We start from the raw sequence: 20,077 nt of genomic DNA, 5'->3' as shown, positions 1-20,077 counted from the left end.
AAAAAATTCCAAAGTCCAAAAAAGCGTATTTTGGTCACTTTTTATACCATTAAAAAAATGAATAAAAAGTGATCAAAAAGTCCGATCAAAACAAAAATCGTACCGATAAAAACTTCAGATCACGGCGCAAAAATGAGCACTCATACCACTCTGTACGTGGAAAAATAAAAAAGTTCTAGGGGTCAGAAGAGGAAATTTTTAAACATATACATTTTCCTGCATGTAGTTATGATTTTTTCCCGAAGTACGACAAAATCAAAACTATATAAGTAGGGTATCATTTTAACCGTATGGACCTACAGAATAATGATAAGGTGTCATTTTTACCGAAATATGCACTGCGTAGAAACAGAAGCCCCCAAAAGTTACAAAATGGCGTTTTTTCTTCGATTTTGTCACACAATGATTTTTTTTTCCATTTCGTCGTGAATTTTTGGGTAGAATGACTAATGTCACTGCAAAGTAGAATTGGCGACGCAAAAAATAAGCCATTATAAGGATTTTTAGGTGGAAAATTGAAAGGGTTATGATTTTTAAAAGGTAAGGAGGAAAAAACGAAAGTGCAAAAACGGAAAAACCCTGAGTCCTTAAGGGTTAAAGGGGTATTCCATGAAAAAAAAATTTCAACTGGCTCCAGAAAGTTAAACAGATTTGTAAATTTAAAAAATCTTAATCCTTCAGGACTTATCAGCTGCTGAAGTTGAGTTGTTCTTTTCTGTCTGATCACAGTGCTCTCTGCTGACACCTCTGTCTGTCTCAGGAACTGTCCAGAGCAGGAAAGGTTTGCTATGGGGATTTGCTGCTACTCTGGACAGTTCCGAGACAGACAGAGGTGTCAGCAGAGAGCACTGTGGTCAGACAGAAAAGAACAGCTCAACTTCAGCAGCTGATAAGTACTGGAAGGATTAAGATTTTTTTAATAGAAGTAATTTACAAATCTGTTTAACTTTCTGGAGGGAGTTGATATGAAAAAAAAAATGTTTTCATGGAATACCCCTTTAAGTCCGGACACTGGTGGATCGGCAGTGTAAATTACGCTGCAGATCCGTTATTTGTGACCCTGCCCTTTATTTCTTTTAAATCCCCTTCTGGCTTTGGTTCAAAGACTGCAGTAGCAGTTTTCAAAAAAAAATAAAAAATATCCCAGGTGGAAACAGAGCCTTACAAGGCTATGATATAAGAAGAAACTTTTAAAAAGTGGCAATGAAAAAAAACAACAAAAATAGGGCTATGGTGTAATACAAATGTTTGCTCCTCGTCTACTTTAATATCAGCTCTCTGGTCACAGCTTGGGAATGTTTTTGGAACAACATGAACAACCTGATATTTGCATGTAACTTTCTAAAGAATCAGTGTATGAACTGGAACTGACGGACTGTCATGGTTGTGGGGCAGTTTGCTTTGGAAATAGTTTGGTTTTTACCTAAGTTCTTACTTTTCCTTTTCAGCAATGGCCTGTAGCATGGTGTCTTGCAAAATGATTTACCCTTTCATCCCCATCTTGGTCTTTTTATACTCTTTTTGCATTACAACCTGGAATTAAAATAAATGTTTGTACCATTTGTTTTATGCAACATGTCTACCACTTAAAAGGCGCAACATTTTTGTAATATATTTTAATATCAATTTTAATAGTTTAATATTTTTATGTGACACAAACAAAAGTGAAGTGAAGACAAAAAAAGAGAGAACATTTTTAAAGGAATTTGTCAGCTGTATTTGCAACTAAGAGCTGCAGGTGCCATTCAATAGCTGTTAGGGTATAAAAGCAAACTCTACCTTTCCTGGAAATAATGGTGATTGCTTAACTTTTTATTTCCCAGCCATGTGTCAAGTAGTCAGGGCCAGCTGCTCAAGTGCCACAGCCGGGCACACCTCTTGGCTCATCCTTACCTCCAAGTACGTCCTGTACATCAGTGAAGAGGTGAGGACAAGTGAGGAGGTGTGCCATGCTGTGACACTTGGGCAGCCACACTCCACCTCCTTGACACTTGACTGAGACACAAAAAAGTATTTTTTTTTAAAGTTTGGCAACCACTTTAACCTCTTCAGGACATAGGGCGTATGGATACGCCCTGCATTCCCAGTCCTTAAGGACCGAGGGCGTATCCATACGCCCGTGGAAATTCCGGTCCCCACCGCTAGCCGGTTGGGGACCGGATCCGGATGCCTGCTGAAATCGTTCAGCAGGCATCCAGGCATATCGCCCAGGGGGGTCATTATGCCCCCCCCCCCCCCATGTCGGCAATGGCCGTAGATCGCTGGACAATTCAGTCCAGCGATCTGCGGCGATTCCGGGTCAATCGGGTCTCCAGTGACCCGGTGACCCGGAATTTGTGGCTGATCGGGGCCGTCAGCCAGAGCCAGAACAGCCAGATTACCGGCCGACCAATCAGGGCGCCTGCTGCGGGTGTCACTCCAGCAACCCACTCCGCCCCTCTTCCGGAGGACGTGAGCGGGTGCGGGACGTGCACCCCGGGTGCTGGGGACCCCGATCCCCGGCGTCAATGTTGGGATCGGGGCCCCAGGAGCAGCGGCGGCGACGACGAGGGACTGACCTGCACGGTGTGGATCGTTGGAGGTGAGTGACAGCCTCCTGCTGTTGCTTAGCAACAGCTCCCAGCATGCAAAAAGGGCATGCTGAGAGCTGTAGTTATGCAACAGCAGGAGGCAGACCACCACAACTCCCAGCATTCCCTTATGCGCATGCTGGGACTTATGGTTTTGCAACAGCTGGAGGCACATTTTTTCTATGGAAAAGTGTACCTTCAGCTGTTGTATAACTACAACTCCCAGCTTGCACAAACAGCTAAAGTGCATGCTGGGAGTTGTAGTGGTGCATCTGCTGGTTGCATAACTACAACTCCCAGCATGCCCGTTGGCTGTAGGTGACTGCTGAGAGTTGTAGTTTTGCAACAGCTGAAGGCACACTGGTTGTGAAACTTAGAGTTTTTTTTTTTTACCTAACTCAGTGTTTCACAACTGGTGTGCCTCCAGTTGTTGCAAACTCCAACTCTCAGCAGTCAATGTACACCATGCACCGTACATGCTGGGAGTTGTAGTTTTGCAAGAGCTGGAGGCACACTGGTTGTGAAACACCGAGTTAGGTCACAAACTCAGTGATACATAACCAGTGTGCCTACAGCTGTTGCAAAACTAAAACTCTCAGCATGTACAGTCTGTCAGCGCATGCTGGGAGTTGTAGTTTTGCAACAGCTGGATGTTCCCCCCCCAATGTGAATGTACAGGGTACACTCACATGGGCGGAGGATTACAGCAAGTATCTGGCTGCAAGTTTGAGCTGCGGCAAATTTTCTGCCGCAGCTCAAACTGCCAGCGAGAAACTACTGTGAACCCCCGCCCGTGCGACTGTACCCTAAAAACACTACACTACACTAACAAAAAATAAAACAAAAAGTAAAAAACACTACATATACACATACCCCTACACAGCCCCCCTCCCCTCCCCAATAAAAATGAAAGCGTCTGGTACGCCACTGTTTCCAAAATGGAGCCTCCAGCTGTTGCAAAACAACAACTCCCAGTATTGTCGGACAGCCGTTGACTCTCCAGGCATGCTGGAGTTTTGCAACAGCTGGAGGCACCCTGTTTGGGAATCACTGGCGTAGAATTCCCCTATGTCCACCCCTATGCAAGTCCCTAATTTAGGCCTCAAATGCGCATGGTGCTCTCACTTTGGAGCCCTGTCTTATTTCAAAGCAACAGTTAAGGGTCACATATGGGGTATCGCCGTACTCGGGAAAAATTGTGTTACAAATTTTGGGGGGTATTTTCTGCTTTTACCCTTTTTAAAAATGTAAAATTTTTGGGAAAACAAGCATTTTAGGTAAAAAAAACAATTTTTTTTTACATATGCAAAAGTCGTGAAACACCTGTGGGGTATAAAGGTTCACTTAACCCCTTGTTACGTTCCCCGAGGGGTCTAGTTTCCAAAATGGTATGCCATGTGTTTTTTTTTTTTGCTTTCCTGGCACCATAGGGGCTTCCTAAATGCGGCATGCCCCCAGAGCAAAATTTGCTTTCAAAAAGCCAAATGTGACTCCTTCTCTTCCGAGACCTGTAGTGCACCAGCAGAGCACTTTTCACCCCCATATGGGGTGTTTTCTGAATCGGGAGAAATTGGGCTTCAAATTTTTAGGGGTATTTTCTGCTATTACCCTTTTTAAAAATGTTAAATTTTTGGGAAAACAAGCATTTTAGGTAAAAAAATTTTTTTTACATTTGCAAAAGTCGTGAAACACCTGTGGGGTATAATGGCTCACTTTATCCCATGTTACATTCCCCGAGGGGTCTAGTTTCCAAAATGGTATGCCATGTGTTTTTTTTTTTTTTTGCTGTTCTGGCACCATAAGGGCTTCCTAAATGCAACATGCCCCCCAAAAACCATTTCAGAAAAACGTACTCTCCAAAATCCCCTTGTCGCTCCTTCCCTTCTGAGCCCTCTACTGCGCCCGCCGAACACTTTACATAGACATATGAGGTATGTGCTTACTCGAGAGAAATTGGGCTACAAATACAAGTAAAAATTTTCTCCTTTTACCCCTTGTAAAAATTCAAAAATTGGGTCAACAAGAACATGTGAGTGTAAAAAATGAAGATTGTGAATTTTCTCCTTCACTTTGCTGCTATTCGTGTGAAACACCTAAAGGGTTAAAACGCTGACTGAATGTCATTTTGAATACTTTGGGGGTGTAGTTTTTATAATGGGGTCATTTATGGGGTATTTCTAATATGAAGACCCTTCAAATCCACTTCAAACCTGAACTGGTCCCTGAAAAATATCGAGTTTGAAAATTTTGTGAAAAATCAAAAAATTGCTGCTGAAGTTTGAAGCCCTCTGGTGTCTTCCAAAAGTAAAAACTCATCAATGTTATGATGCAAACATAAAGTAGACATATTGTATATGTGAACCAAAAAAAATGTATTCGTAATATCCATTTTCCTTACAAGCAGAAAGCTTCAAAGTTAGAAAAATGCTAAATTTTCAAATTTTTCATCAAATTTACGGATTTTTCACCAAGAAAGGATGCAAGTATCGACAAAAATTTACGACTATGTAAAAGTAGAATATGTTACGAAAAAATAATCTCGGAATCGGAATGATAACTAAAAGCATCCCAGAGTATGTCCTAAAAGAAATTCCATTTTACTTCCAGGTTTTTAGGAAACAGGAATCAAACCAAAGGGTTAAATACTTGTACAAGGCACTCTTGAACATTTTGCTAAATACTATTTAATGAACATGTGAAAATATTTAAAGTTTTGAAACTTATAAAATGTGCACAAACAATTGAACCTAACCTTTGCTGTTTATACAGCTGATAAACACTTCATGAACTGTCACTGAGATCGTTGATCCCAAACTGGTATATAGTATGCACAACATCATAGCATTAAAACCATATATAAACAAAAAAGTACAACAGGTAACTGGCACTAAGTGAAGTGTTACTGTTGCTACTTCCAACAATAAATCAGGTAAACACTTAAGGCAGTGGTGCTCTATGAAATGTGCCCAGGAACTTGGAGGGGAATGACAGCTCTTTCTCGCTTGCCGTTTTATCAGACTTCTTACATTAAAACCACCATTAAGACTTCTAACATTAAAGGGGTACTCAGCCCCTAGACATATTATCCCCTATCCAAAGGCACCCCAGACATCTAGTGCTTCGGAACTTTGCTCTGTGCCGGATGACTGGCGATGCGGGACGGAGGCTCGTGATGTCATGGTCATGCCCCACTCGTGATGTCACAGCCACGCCCCTCAATATAAGTCTATGGGAGGGGGTGTGGTGACGATCACCCACTTGTGACGTCACGAGCCTCCGGCGCTGCACCCGACGCTCTAAATAAACACCGGGTGCAGCAGGGAGATTGTGGGAGGACCCAGCAGTGGGACCCCCACAATCAGACATGTTATCTAGATGTCTAGGGGCAGAGTACCCGTTTAAGGCTATGTTCACATGACAGAATTTCCATCAAAATTCAGAGGAAAAATTCTGCCCGTAAATTCTGCTACATGAAATTAACATTGGGGTGAATGGGGATTTCATTGTCCCATTGACACATCAAATTTTCTGCAGAAATCCTGCCTTCCCGATTCTGCAAAAACATTGAACCTGTCAATAGTATTTGCAGAATTCATCAGCAGAGTCATTGAAGTCAATGGGACTCTCAATTTTATCCAAAATCTGAGTGTTGAGAGCAAGAAATTCTCCACAAATTCCACGCACATTCCACGATGGAAACATAGAAATTCCACCATGTAAACATAGTCTTAAACCACTGATCACTGAAGTGGTCAAGAAATGACAACCAGTGACAGGGTTATAGGAGGACCCAAGGCTCATTGATGTGTGTGGGTAGTGAAGGTTATCCCATGAGGTCTAATCCCACAGAAGAGCTACTGAGTACAAATTACTGAAAAGTTCATGTTGGCTATGATAGAAAGGTAACAGAGAACACAGGGCAGCTCAGTCTGCTGTATATAGGGACAATGGACATTTAAGCATCAGACTTAGACTGTGGAGTAATGGAAGGAGCTGGCTTGGTTTGAGGAATCAAGTTTTGTTATACTTCATGATGTCACATACTTTTTACCTGAATATAATTGCAGACCAAGTCCACCCGTTCAAGGCAGTGGCCTGATTCAGCATGAAAATGCCCTGACCACATTGCAAAAATTGTTTAGGAATGGTTTGAGGAACACGACTATAACTGTTATAATGTTGAGTTTGGTTTCAAGTCACAATGGTCCAGAAAAGAGCATTGTATAGTAAAAATATTTTATGTATGAGGTCATTGTAAGGCCCCTTTCACACTGCCATTGCTCCCTGTCTAGAACGGCCATTAAAGTCTCTATTTTCATCTCATCATCACATCAGCACCACAATGAGATTGCCCCCCATTGATCCTAAAGGAACAGGAAGCGCAAAGAGGTTAAAAGGCCTCTCCCCGGACAACCCCTCAGTGTTTCCTGTTCCTTTAGGAAGAATTGAGGTTTTACCTCCTGGTCCTGGGGCTGGTGTCAGGATCGGTGTGGGCCAAGCCATGCAGCAGAGGTCGGTCGTCCCAGGATTTCCCCCTCCCAGATGCCGCTCTGGGTCGCGCGCTCTGTCGCTAGCCTCCCGGACCCTCCAAGTACCCGCCGCAGCGCTCGGTGAGTTTACGCAGCGGGGAGATAGGCGTGCCGGACCTCGGGCACACGCGCGTGTCCCCCCTGGTCTTTTCTGGTCTCCGGCGGTTCCGGCGCTGGCGTGTGATGTCACGCTGCGCGCGGGGTGCTGGGATTGCCGGAGACCGGAAGTTCCGCCTCCTCTCTCGGCGCGGATTTTGAATTCTGGCCGGGCGGTGCTGCACGTGGGGACGCCGATTGGAAGGCGCCAAAACCCGAATCAGCTGGGCTATTTAAAGGTAAGACTCACCCATTTTATGTCTTCTGCTAGAATGGACGCTACCTCTGCAATTCGCTCTGAGTCTGCGGAGCTAGGGAAGTCGATCAGCCCAGTGAGTATCTGGCCCCTTGGGGGGGTTTCACTTTCTTATCTTGTGAGGTTTATTCCTCTTTTTATGGGTATTCCTTCTCTCCTTTTTTAGGGAGACAAGGACACCCCGAAAAAGTCTTCTAAAATAAAGCCTAAGAAATGTGCCATATGCATTGAAAAATTGCCTGAAGGACATCTAAAATCCTTATGTAATTCCTGTATGGCCAGGATTGTTCAGCAGGAGACTCCGTCTTTTATGGACGAATTAATCAACAGGTCCAGGCCTCTGTGGCAGCTGCTCTGCCTAAGCCAACTTCTTGTGATCCTCCTCCTGCTAAAAAATCTAAGCCTACAATTAATGTGGTTTCTGATTCAGATTCTGAAATGGATGCCTTATCTTCTAACCTGGAGTCAGAGGATGATATTCCTTCTTCCTCCAAAAAATTAGAGGATAAGAGATACTGTTTTTTGGCCGAAGATACGGACACTCTTCTAAGTGCCATAAAAAGTACCATAATTATAGAAGACCCTAAGGTTACCCTTTCAGTGCAGGATGAAATGTTTGCGGGGTTAAAACCTAGGAAACAAAATAAGTTTTCTATTCATGACAACCTGAAAAGTTTAATTATGGATGAATGGAAAGAACCAGATAAAAAGCTCATGTTATCTAAAGAATTTAAAGCAAGGTTCCCTTTTGGTAGTGAGGATACTGAATTATGGAGTGAAGCTCCCAAGATAGATATTCAAGTGGCTAAAGTGGTCAAGAAAACTTCTCTCCCATTTGAGGACTCCTCACAATTAAAGGAGCCTTTGGATAGGAAGATAGAAGGAATTCTTAGGAAAAATTGGGATGCATCATCGGCTTTATTAAATCCCAACATTGCAGCTACAAGCGTTGCAAGATCCCTTTTTCTATGGCTGGGTCAATTAGAAGACCATATTGAAAATAAGACACCCAGAGACCAACTTCTTTCTTCTATCCCTATGCTGAAGCTAGCTACTGCTTTTCTAGTGGATGTGTCAGCTGAGTCAGTAAGAATGGCAGCAAAATCTGCGGCCTTGTCCAACTCAGCCAGAAGAGCCCTTTGGCTGAAAAATTGGCAGGGAGATTCTGTCTCTAAAACTAAACTCTGCTCTATTCCTTTTGAAGGTAAACTGGTGTTCGGATCTGTCTCAGATGACATCCTACAGAAAGCGGCAGACAACAAAAAGAAGTTTCAAAAGAGAAGAGAAATCTTCAAAACCAAAGAAGAATTTTCGTCCCTTCATAGTTAGTATGGTTGAAATAGACAAAAGGAGTATAGAGGAAAAGGAAAGTCCGGAAGGTGGAGTTATCCTACAGGAGGTAAGGGGCGAGACTTCCTGCTCAACCCTAACAACTCTGACAAAAAACAGTGACTTGACTCCGGTGGGGGGGCGACTAACTCTATTCTACCATCAGTGGAAGGATATAACAACAAACCAGTTCATTCTAAATTCCATCAAGAACGGGTTCAAAATAGAGTTTGTCTCCCCTCCACCTCAATCCTTCCGCACAACAAATCTCAGCACAGAGTCTCTAAACAACCAGCTATTTCAGGGTGTCCAGGATTTGTTGGCTCTGGGAGCAGTCATTCCTGTTCCTCTAGAGGAACAAGAACAGGGCCACTACTCTCGCCTTTTTCTTGTTCCCAAACCAAATGGTTCTTTCAGAACTATAATAAATCTAAAACATCTGAACCGTTTCATAATATACAAACGCTTCAAGATGGAGACTCTCAAAACAGCCGTTCCCCTGATACCTCAGTATGCCTGGATGGCAACCATAGATCTAAGGGACGCCTATTTTCATGTGCCAATTTTTCCAAAACATCAAAAATTTCTGAGATTTGCTGAAATCAAAAATCATATGACCTTCCACTATCAATTCCAGGCTCTACCATTCGGAATATCCTCAGCCCCGAGAATCTTCACCAAGGTTATGATAGAAGTAGTGGCATCCTTGAGACAAAAGGGAATCCTACTCATTCCATATCTGGACGATCTCCTAGTTATTGCCAAGTCCAAGGAACTTCTGTCCCAACATGTAAACTCAACAATTCTCTTTTTACAGGATTTGGGCTGGATCATAAACTTCCAGAAGTCGATTCTCCTCCCTGCAAAACAAAAATTGCTTTTAGGGATGATATTAGACTCAGACAGGCAAATGACTTTCCTTCCAGAGGAGAAGATTACTGCTCTAATCCAAAAGATCAAAGTCTTCCACCATGCAAATTCCTCCACAATCAGGAATGCGATGTCCCTGTTGGGTTCCATGACCTCTTGCATTCCAGCAGTCCCTTGGTGCCAGAGTCACACAAGAATCCTTCAGAAACACATTCTCAAAGTCTGGAACCGCTCGCAGAGTTCGCTGGAGAAGAAGACGAAAATTCCTCTTTCTGTCAAAAATTCTCTCATTTGGTGGATGAAGAGGAAAAACCTGGAAAAAGGAGTATCCTGGGTTCCCCTTCCTGTGGTGACAGTCACAACAGACGCCAGTGAAAGAGGTTGGGGCGCACATGTTCAGAATTCTTACCTACAGGGCACTTGGTCAGAGGAAACTCGTCTGCGCTCCTCCAACTTCAGAGAACTGAAAGCTGTATTCAAGGCGCTGAAGGCTTCTCAACACCAAATCTGGAATCATCATGTGAAGGTTTACACTGACAACGCTACCACAGTAGCCTTCCTAAATCATCAGGGAGGAACAAGATACAGCCTTCTACAAGCCTTGACAGAAAAGATGTTTCTTTGGGCGGAAGACAAGATATTGTCACTTTCTGCTGTGCATCTCAAGGGAAGCGAAAACATCCAAGCAGATTATTTAAGCCGACATCAGATCAATCCAGGGGAATGGGAGCTCAATCCACAAGTTTTTCAAGATCTTGTCCTGAAGTGGGGCATTCCAGAAGTGGATCTATTCGCCACAAGGAAAAATCGGAAGGTAAACAAATTCTTTTCCCTGTTTCCAGGCGATCTCCCGGAGGGAGTGGATGCACTTCAACAAAGTTGGAACTTCAACATAGCCTATGCCTTCCCTCCTTTCCCTCTGATCAGCAGGTCTCTACAGAAGATACGGATGGAGAAGACCAAAGTGATATTCATAGCCCCAAGGTGGCCCAAAAGAGGTTGGTACACTCTACTTCAACATCTCTCCATAGATCACCCTTACCCTCTACCAGTAAGAGAAGATCTCCTGCAGCAGGGTCCTCTACTATTCAAGGATCTAACAAACCTGCAGTTGACAGCCTGGCTTTTGAGCGGTCAGTGTTGATTCAGAGGGGCCTGTCCCACAGAGTAATAGATACTCTATTAAAAATAAAAAAAAACTTCTACTTTGGCTATTTATTGGAAACAATGGAAAAAAATTTGTCTCCTGGTGTGGTTCCTCCCCTCCAAATCCTTTGAACCCTGATATACCGCAAATCTTAAACTTTCTTCAAGAAGGATTTGACAAAGGATTATCTGTCAGTACTTTGAAAGTACAGGCAGCAGCCTTAGGTTGCTTTTTTGATACAAGTATCGCGGAGCATAAGTGAGTCAGAAGATTTTTTTGGTGCTGTGTCAAGACTGAAGCCGAAAATATCCAACCTGTCTCCACCTTGGGATCTCAATTTAGTGCTTTCTAGTCTTACCAAGGAACCTTTTGAACCACTTTCAGACTCTTCTAGAAAATTCCTAACTTGGAAAGCAGTCTTCCAGACAGCCATTACAACAGCAAGAAGAGTAAGTGAGCTTCAAGCATTATCAATTGAAGAACCCTACCTTACCGTGCTTGAAGACAGAATTATACTCAAACTAAATCCAGCTTTTTTACCAAAAGTGGTAACAAACTTTCACAGGTCTCAAGATATTATCCTCCCAACTTTTTGTAATTCCCCAAAAAATAAAAAAGAAGAGACATTCAATTCCTTGGATGTCAGGAGAACCATCCTTTTCTACCTACAACAGACCAAGGACTGGAGGAAAGATCAAAATCTCTTTATTCAGTTTTAAGGCCCTAATAAAGGGAAGAAAGCCTCTAAAAGCTCTATTGCCAGATGGGTGAAGTCTTCTATTGCTGAAGCTTACAGAAGATCTGGAGAACAAGTTCCTGAACATCTAAAAGCTCACTCAACCAGAGCAATGGCAGTCTCCTGGGCTGAAAAATCTTCTGCTTCATTGGAGCAGATTTGCAGAGCAGCGACTTGGTCGACACCTCACACCTTCTTTAAACACTACAAATTGGATGTAGCCTCGTCTCAAGATTTAGCCTTTGGACGGAAAGTGCTGCAAGCTGTAGTCCCTCCCTAGACATCATTTATCTGGTATGTCTCATTGTGGTGCTGATGTGATGATGAGATGAAAAATGGGAATTATGACTTACCGATAATTCGGTTTTCTTGAATCATCACATCAGCACCCTTTAATCCCTCCCTAAGTAGTGTACGTATGTTTAGTTATTTATATGTATGCTTCTTAGTAATTTGTAAACACTGAGGGGTTGTCCGGGGAGGGGCCTTTTAACCTCTTTGTGCTTCCTGTTCCTTTAGGATCAATGGGGGGCAATCTCATTGTGGTGCTGATGTGATGATTCAAGAAAACTGAATTATCGGTAGGTCATAATTCCCTTTTTTTTTTGTGTGACTTTAACGGCCATTCTTGTGATGGGGAGCAATGGGCAACAACGGATCCCGGCGGCTCCCATTTACTATTATGGGGGCCGCATGGCACTGTTGTTTTTTGACAGGAATAGCGGGAGAAAAAGACAGCGCTTGCAGTAATTTTTCTCCCGCTATTTCCTCGGGCTCCCCCGAAGGCCGTCATAGTAAATTTTTGTTGGGTTTTTTGTAAAAAATAAATAAATATTGTAAAAAAATTGGAAAATTTATCTTTTTTGAATTCTTTGTTATGGCGTTCACTGTGCAGTAACAATGAAATCATCTTAATCTTTGGGTTGTTACAATTAATTAATTATCATAATTTATTATTACATATCGGATTTTGTTGTTTTTTTGGGTGATAATAAAGGTCTTTACTGGGAAAGGGACATTTATTTATTTATTTTTTACAGTTTATTAATTTAATGAAAAACAATTTATTTTTATACTTTTTACATGTTATACTATACTGTGGAACATCTGTACTGCAGCACAGTATAACTGTTAGTAACTTACTGAAAATCGCTTAAGAAACCCAGCTGATGGCTGGATCTCACAGGCTTCAGTACTTGCCAGACAGGAGGCCATCATCTGGCTTCCTGCTGCAATGGCAACCATCAGGACTAGAGATGAGAGAACTTACAGTAAATTCGATTCGTCACGAACTTCTCGGCTCGGCAGTTGATGACTTTTCCTACGTAAATTAGTTCAGCCTTCAGGTGCTCCGGTGGGCTGGAAAAGGTGGATACTTTCCTAAGAAAGAGTCTCCTAGGACTGTATCCACCTTTTCCAGCCCACCGGAGCACCGGAAAGCTGAACTAATTTATGCAGGAAAAGTCATCAACTGCCGAGCCAAGAAATTCGTGACGAATCGAATTTACTGTAAGTTCGCTCATCTCTAATCAGGACCACGCAATGGGATCCCCCTCCCCCTGTCATTCCTTCAGATGCCGTGGTCAGTACTGACCCCAACATCTATGGGGTTAACACTGCCGTGACTGGCACGATCTTGTGTAATCTAGAGTAATCCCCCTAGTAGGCAGTATTCTCCCCTCCCCACAAGTAGGTGTGTGTGAGTGCATCCATGTAAGTGGTGAAGGTGTATGTGAGTGCATCTATATAAGTGGCAAAGGTGTGTGTGAGTGCAATTGGTGGTGGTTGTGGGGGGGGGGGTTATGGATGTAAAATGCAACATATTATTGTTTTCTGGCTTCTTTTTGCTCTTATTTTTGTAAACATCTAGTTTACAACAATATGGCTAGGTTCACATTGCCGCTAAGCTGCGCTAAAGGAAGCTCTGTCGCTCAACCTGTTTAAAGAATGGGAGTTAAGTGGAGAAAAAAAATACAGAATGTCCTATTTTTTTCTCTGCTCAACTCCCTAATAATACCAGACACCCAACAGACACCATTTAAGTCAATGGGATCTGGCAGGACCCAGGGTTGTTTGTTGTGTGAAGGGTTTAATAGGCTTCCTTGTATGGAGCCAAACGGACCCTGAATGGGACAGAGCCCAGTGGCAGTGTAAATGAGCCCTAACTCCACAATATATAACATAGCTCTCAAAACTACAAACTGTAGAAGGTATGGTAATGGTTGCAGAGCAGAGCTGAAAGAATGTACAGAAAATCCCTAAAGAATAAAGAACAAAAATAACTTAGGAATAAAAATGCAGAGACCAGCACTGTCAATGAATGAATGACCAGCAGAATGAAAGAGGGAGGTACAACTCCTGCAACACTTCCCATATTTTTTGCAAAGATCGCTTGTACATGTCCACTAGTGGGGGGGCTTAAAAGTACACAAACAGTTATACAAAAGTTATATCATACATAAGTAATATAACCTTTGCTCTTTGCATTGTGGATAAACAGTCCATGAACTGTCACTGAGATCATTGATCTCAAAATGGTACATGCTCTATGTATCTAACTAATGTTATAGCTGTAGTACAGAGATTATGCATATTTTCATTAAAAACTGGGATAAAAATAATCCAAAACAATACTATAATACTTAACCCTCCCACACACACGCACGCACAATGTTCATCTCAAAGTTAAATGGTCACTGTCATAACCCCCCACCACCACTAAAAAAAAAAACTAAAAAAAAAGCTTTGATTTGTCATAGAGACCCATAAAAAGCTTTGCTTGGGTGTCAGACTAATCATGAGAACGAGCTGGGTGAATGGCGTGTTAAGTGCGTTCTCTTTCGGCTCTATATTCATGTGACTAAGACAAACTCATAGTGTAAGTCTATGGGGCCATCTTGGTGTCATAGATTGAGAGCTGGGACAGAAGCAGACAATTTAGTTCTTGTGATAAGTCGGGGTCTGAACACTCAGACCCCAGCTGATAAACACTTTTGACATGTCCTTAGGATATGTGAAAAATATTTTTTACTGACAGGTACAATTCAACACTGCTAACATCCGGCAAGAAATTATCTCCTAGTCCCCAAGTAGTATCGATCCCCATTCCATGCTTTGTCTTCACTTTAAGAATTGACCCAATAAAAGAATAAGAAACATCTAGGCTTATCTTTCTATCCTGATATTGATGCCTCTACCCTGCACCAGTCACTGCTTGTTCAGTGGCACTTAAGGTCTTTACATTGTAGAATCTCTCTGCCTTTTTTTCTCCATTGTACCAATGATCCAAGAGTATTCATCTCCAAGACTTTTTTCATGCTGCACAAGTTTTCTGAAATTCACTACCCAGGGAAATCTAAAATCTTACAGTAAAATCTACAGTTTTAGGGGTGCCCCATAATACATGATTCCCTTCCTTTTATTACTTTTATTTCTCAGAACCTCATTCAGCAGTATCCTAGACTCCTTGTCCCTCTTGTGCTTTATACCAGTGCAAACAGATAGTGGTTACATGACTGGCTCCTGCAGCTTTATGTGAACTGCCCTATTTATACAAAATACGGTTGTACCATAGTAAGAAACAAGCACTTAAAGCACTTAAAGGGGTACTCCACTGCCTCAGCGTTCGGAATATTTTGTTTTGAACGCTGGGTGAAGGTTGCGGGGGTCGTGACATCACGGCTACGCCCCCTCAATGCAAGTCTTTGCGAGGGAGAGGGGCAGCCACCACGCCCCCTCCCATAGACTTGCATTGAGGGGACATGACCATGATGTCATGACCCCCGCAGCCCGCATGCAGCATTCGGAACAAAATGTTCTAAACTCTGGGGCAATGGAGTACCCTCTTAACTCTATTTCCTAATAGAGTGTAAGCTTTTGTGAGTAGAGCCCATGAATATGATTGCAGACCAAGTCCACCCGTTCATGGCAGCGGCATAGCCTAATGGCAGTGGCCTCTTTCAGCAGGAAAATGCCCTGACCACACTGCAAAAATTGTCAAGGAATGGTTTGAGGAACACAACAAAAACTGTCCATAGCATTGTATGTCTAGAACAGTCATTAAAGTCTCTCTTTTTTTTTTGTGACTTTAAACGGCCATTCTCTAGACTTGCATTGAGGGGGCATGACCGTGACGTCATGACCCCCGCAGCCCGCACCCAGCATTTGGAACAAAATGTTCTAAACGCTGAAGCAAAGGAGTACCCTCTTAAAGGAGTAGTCCAGTGGTGACCCAGTGGTGAACAACTTATCCCCTATCCTAAGGATAGGGGATAAGTTTGAGATTGCGGGTGGTCCGACCGCTGGGGCCCCCTGCGATCTCCTGTACAGAGCCCTGACAGCCCGCGGGAAGGGGGCGTGTCGACCTCCGCACGAAGCAGCGGCCGACACGCCCCCTCAATACAACTCTATGGCAGAGCCGAAGCGCATAGTGATGTATTGAGGGGGCGTGTCGGACGCCGCTTCGTGCGGGGGTCGACACCCGCTATCTGGCCGGAGAGCCGGGGCCCTGTACAGAGAGATAGCAGGGGGCCCCACCGGTCGGACCCCCCGCGATCTCAAACTTATCCCCTATCCTTAGGATAGGGGATAAGTTTTTCACCACTGGACTGAATATTTGTCTACAGATATTGCAGCTGGGTCTGTAGATCCCGCACACTCATAGGTTACAGAAGCTGGCGTCCCAGCTAGTCCCATAAATGTTTGATTGCCAATAAATCTAAAGGAAGCGTTGCATTCTGGTGAAGACATTCCTTGAAAATCCCTGCTGTGCGTGGTTGAGCATTATCCTGCTGAAAAATTCCAGTTGGAACCATGAGAGGCCGCCGAATGTCCTGAGCTGTATGTGTCCTTCATATCACTACCAGGGCCGGCCTTAGGCGCCCCCTGTGCGAGCAAACCTTGTGCCCCCCCCCCCCCCCCCCATTACCCCATAAACATGCACAAAGAGGAAAAAAAATCTTTGAAGCAAATATTTTTTTTTATTACAGATAATTTAACTACAGCTCCCAGCATTGGGAAACAGTAGCATACACACACACACACACACACACACACATAACAGGGACTAAAACTCCCAGCATTCCCTGGTTGGGAACCATTAGCATACACACACACACATAAAAGGGACTACAACTCCCAGCATTCCCTGGTTGGGAAACACTAGCATACACACAAATAAGAGGGACTACAACTCCCAGCATTCCCTGGTTGGGAACCACTAGCATACACACACATAACAGGGACTACAACTCCCAGCATGTGCCCCCCCCCCCCCTTCTCACATAGAAATCATCCCCAGTCAGAGATTTATTCCCCAGTCCCTGCAGTGTATGAATCCCCAGCCCGTGTACTTTGTCATCCTGTTCAGTAAACACAGACAGAGCTCAGGCAAGGGAGATAAGGAGCACTGTTCTGGCTTCTTTCTCTCCGGGCAGACCTGCGAGGAGAGGGGAGATGCGGGAGCTGTGCTCCTCCTCTCTCCCCCTGCTCTGGCTTTTTTCTCCCCGTAAAGACCTGCGTCCTCCGAGCTCGGGGAGATGAGGGAGGGGGTGTGTACCTGAGATGAGGGGGCGTGTACCTCCTCTCTCCCTTTGCTCTGCCCTCCCCCAGCTCTAGCTTTGGAAATCTTCGGAGGGCTGGGGGAGGAGCGGACGCAAGTTTTCACGAGGGCGCAAAATTCCACCTAACATCGGCCTGTTACATCTTGAGCTGTGTCGGCCGCCTGGCGCCACTGTCACTATGGCGCCCTGTGCGGCCGCACAGCTCGCACACCCCAAAGGCTGGCCCTGATCACTACTAAGGGTGACCGACTATTGTATGCGATCGCTCTGCAGATTATCTCACCAGAAATTGGGGGCAGTGTGTCGACAGGATTCATGTGTTTACCATGAAGCCTCCATACTTAAAGGGGTATACCGGCTTTATACATCTTATCTAGAGATGAGCGAATCGAAGCAAGAAAAATTCGATTTGCAAGGAATGGGAATATCACCACGATTATATCGCGCGAATCACTTCATTAAACTCCATTTAGTGCAATCCAGGCCATCAAAAATGGTGGATCCACATGTGAGGACATGGGACAAGGAACTCTGGGAAGGCAGGAACGAGGGTAGGCGGGATGACCCTGAATCACATGCAGGATGCAGCCTATCACTGTGATGTCACAGCCCTATATAATCGTCAGCCATATTCCAGCTCGTCACTTCATCCTTTCACTGCAGAGAGATAGGATAGCGCTGTGTGTTACGCAGACAAGCTTTTTCCAGCAGCATTTCACCTCCTAGTCACGTCAGTGTTCTGGTGGACAGAGAGCAGTGCTTTTTTCACACAAAATAATTTTTACTGCAGTCATTAACCTCCCAGACACTTTCTACAGCATTGTATTACAGAGAGGGGCAGAGAGCTGTGTGTTGCTTCATACATTTCAACAAGCTGCCTCAACTTCATAAACCTTAGCAGAGGAGGCAGAAATAATTTTTCAGCGCAATTCTTTCTTTGTTCCCCAACAAATCATCTGCTGGTTATACTAGCCTGTAAACCTTATAATACCGAGCAGTCCATTCCTAATAGTCTTTGACAGAGTGCAATTTTGGGTTTAGTACACAGCTTTTGTGTGCTCCAGCACTGTTATGTACTGCTGGTGTTGTGCAAAAATATGTTTTTTGAAGCGTACTCTAGCACATTTTTCTGCCCTCATAAGTGTATACCACATACCATATCTAGGTAGTGTACTATTTTGTAGCTGTTAATCTGTCAAGGGCCTAGATACTGTGAAAGTCCAGGCAAAAGTAATCACCGGCTGGTGTTTTACTCCAACACCTTTTTTCTAAGCATACTGTAACGCATTTTTCTGCCCTCTTTGTTCCACAGCAAATGGTCAGCTGGTTATACTAGTCTGTAGACGGTATAATGCATATCCAGCAGTCCATTCCTAATAGTCTCTCAGAGAGTGCAATTTTGGGTTTAGTACACCACGTCTGTGTGCTGCAGCACTGTTGTGTACTGCTGGTGTTGTGCAAAAATACATACCGTTTTTTTTAAGCGTACTGTAGCGCATTTTTCTGCCCTCATAAGTGCATACCACATATACGTACACCTAAGTAGTGTACTATTTTGTACCTGTTAATCTGTCAAGGGCCTATATACTGTGAAAGGCCAGGGAAAAGTAATCAACAGCTGGTGTTTTACTCAAATACTTTTTTAAGCGTGCTGTAGCACATTTTTCTGCCCTCATAAGTGGATACCACATACGTACATCTAAGTAGTGTACTACCAACTGTAGAGCAAAGAGGAGCACTGTGATGAGGATTCCAGATCCAGCTGGGTGCTCAGCTTCAGGAACAGACCGATTCCCACGTAATATCAAATGAAGGTAGAAGCGGCACTCCAATGTTGATTAAATCAAACTATGGTTTTATTCACACATCCGTGCAAAACAAGTGACGTTTCGGCTTAACAATAATTTCTCAATAATTTCTCAAGCATAGTGAACAGCAAAGTAGAGTGCATATAAATAAGCCCCCTAATTACATATGCAAATAAGGGGGGGGCCCAGTACAAATCAAAACAATAGATAAACATACTCAAAGGACCACAATCGGTCGCTATTATCTGTGTTGAATACAAAGTCATAAATATATATGTGCAATCTACATACATTAGTAGTGCTTACAAATTCAGTGATGGTGCATAGTGTATCAAATTTCATAAAGTTCAGCGTAGATCCGCCATTCAAGGCGCCATTCAAGCTTGACGTAATCTGTTCTCCAGTGCGCCTGCGTGGATGCGTTGTTATGTGTATGCTCCGGCGCCATATTTGGTACGGGCACATCAATGGGCAAATACCATATAGCAACAGTTTAGCACCATGGATGACCATACTACTATTTCTAAAGAGGGCAAAGTATATCATGAATTACAAAATTCTTTATACTCTAAATAAAAGCATACAAACTACTAATCATTGTATATGGTTTGCGAGAATAGCTTTTCCTATGGACAGAAACCAGTGTACTTAGGCAGCCCAATTTTTAGGTGCATCTAAAGAGGACAAGGTCCATATATTCAACTAGGACACTATTCCAAACCACTATATCCAGGTCCACATCCAGGACTCATATGACCACTGAGGTAGGCCTATTTGCTCCTATGTTAGTGCTGTCTTACTGGAAATAGCATTACCCCTAAAGCTCGCTCCCTAATACAATGAAATTAATCATATTAACCTCTTTGCCCAAAACTAAATATAACCCAAGTAATCCAAAGTGCTGAAAATATTGCTATAAGGAGAAAACAGAGAATAAGGCATGATGATTAATTATTAATACCGTGTTTTAGAGGTTCGTGTTGTCAACGGTGAGTCGCCGTCCTGTATCCGGATCAAGACAATGAGTATCTATAAAAAATATATAAAAAGGCAAAATATAAGTGAGAAGAATGAAACAATATACATATAAAAGTACACCCTACTATGGATTAGCTGACATAGCTACACAAAGTGGTTCAGTATAGGGTTTTGCAATTCCCCTTTTTTCATCATGA

The 20,077-nt window shown here is 43.3% G+C and overlaps 1 protein-coding gene across 6 annotated transcripts in view; it reads right to left on the bottom strand.

The window, feature by feature from the left end:
• LOC130275779 (inter-alpha-trypsin inhibitor heavy chain H3-like) overlaps nucleotides 1-20,077 on the bottom strand; it is a 136,538-nt gene that overhangs the window by 98,634 nt on the left and 17,827 nt on the right. For 4 of the 6 annotated variants that reach the window (XM_056524168.1, XM_056524170.1, XM_056524169.1 and 1 more), the window contains 2 exons: nucleotides 19,864-19,931; nucleotides 1,424-1,533 (listed from right to left, as the gene is read on the bottom strand). The gene's annotated coding sequence lies outside the window, so the exon portion shown is untranslated. Of the gene's footprint in view, nucleotides 1-1,423; nucleotides 1,534-19,863; nucleotides 19,932-20,077 lie in introns of those variants that run through there. The other 2 variants (XM_056524172.1, XM_056524173.1) reach the window with 2 other exon arrangements.

Source organism: Hyla sarda, chromosome 6 (assembly GCF_029499605.1).
Source record: "Hyla sarda isolate aHylSar1 chromosome 6, aHylSar1.hap1, whole genome shotgun sequence".
Lineage (NCBI taxonomy): Eukaryota > Metazoa > Chordata > Amphibia > Anura > Hylidae > Hyla > Hyla sarda.
Note: the sequence above shows the minus strand (reverse complement) of the source record. Positions and strands in the feature narration are given on the sequence as shown.